This window comes from Arachis ipaensis, chromosome B01 (assembly GCF_000816755.2).
Source record: "Arachis ipaensis cultivar K30076 chromosome B01, Araip1.1, whole genome shotgun sequence".
NCBI classification, from domain to species: Eukaryota; Viridiplantae; Streptophyta; class Magnoliopsida; order Fabales; family Fabaceae; genus Arachis; species Arachis ipaensis.
In genome coordinates, this window is record NC_029785.2 from 101,718,749 (window position 1) to 101,720,298 (window position 1,550).

Below are 1,550 nucleotides of genomic sequence, written 5' to 3' on the forward strand. Positions count from 1 at the left end.
GTGGTGGAGGAGATTGAGCTTGTTGAGCTTGTTGTTGATTCAATTGCATCTGCTTCAGCAAGTTGGTCATCTCACATATACTCTGAGCTAGAGCCGCAGTCTCTCTGTTAGAGGATACTTCTGCAACGGCTTTTGAACGGCCTTGCTTTTGCCTGTGGTTCCTAGTAGATTCAGCTAAATCACTGATCAATTGCCATGCTTCATTAGTGGTCTTGTACTTCTTCATAGACCCATTGCTGGCACTTTCCAATGTGGTCTTATCTTGGGGCCTCATACCCTGTGTGATATAGCTGAGTAGGGGTGTAATCGGTTCGGTTTGGTTCAGTTTTGGACCGAAAACCAACCGAACCGACCTGATCGGTTGTATGTTGATATCAACCATTCGGTTGACTGCTTTCTGGACAACCGAACCGAACCAAACCGAACCAAAAGCGGTTTGGTTCGGTCGGTTTTTTCGGTTTTTTTATACCTAATAAACAGAATTTAAAATATCATAAAATAAAGTTTAAAACCTTCAATAAACTAGAATAACAAGAGTATATCACATCCAAATCCAATACAAATTCAACTTAATTAAATATAAAACAAAGGCAATTAAAAATGTCTAGCAAACCAACAAAAATAAACACACTTTAAACCGCAACAGTCACTTTAAAACAAATAAAAACCAAACAGCCAATCAACCACCATGCTTAATCTGAATGCTTAATCTAAATCCACACCAGACTCATCCTCATCTTCTCCGGTTGGTGCAATTTCTACAAAAATAAAACAAGAAAATCAATATAGATTATAAATATAATATAGATTATAGATTATAAACAATAACCATGAAAGGAACTACAAATTGCTTTTTTGCATACCTAATTCAAGTTTCTCAAACTCTTCAATAAGCTCCTCAAAGTCAGTTGTCATTGGAGAAGCACGAAGCTAATTTTGTGTGCATATCAATGCCTCAACTGTCTTTGGAGTTAAAGAACTCCTGTAGTTGTTAAGCACTCTTCCGCCAGTGCTAAAAGCTGATTCTGAAGCAACAGTTGAGACCGGCATTGCTAAGACATCTCTAGCTATTTGGGATAAGATAGGATACTTGCTAGAATTTACCTTCCACCAATTCAATATGTCAAAAGTATTTTGATCACCAGGCTTCTCTAAACCATCCATCAAATACAAATCCACCTCATTCTTGTTGATGATCTCATGAAAATGCACCTCCTTAAAAAAATCACCAGCCATGTCGCCATCAGGTACTCCCACATCTGATGCACCATCTATTGTTGTTGAAGTAAAAGATCTTCCCCCATTATTTGCATTCATATAGCATTCAAACATCTTGGAGAAGGTTTCTTTCACTTTTGCACCCAAAAAATTAACATCATCCTTATCATATAGCTTTTCAAAGCTAAAGTTGACAAACTTCAACTTGTATCTAGGATCAAGAATCACAGCAACAAAAATCATCATATTGATATTTTTTATGTTACCCTAGTCAGCATTTCTTATCTTGCTAATAGATTCATGCATCTCTTTCAATCTATCATTAACAACAA

General features: G+C 36.6%; 1 long non-coding RNA gene across 1 annotated transcript; it reads right to left on the bottom strand.

Annotated features, from left to right (window-relative positions):
• LOC110271739 lies at window positions 701-959 on the bottom strand. Its single transcript, XR_002362354.1, has 2 exons — window positions 864-959; window positions 701-758 (listed from the first exon to the last, which is right to left on the bottom strand). It is a non-coding gene; the product is annotated as an uncharacterized LOC110271739 (long non-coding RNA).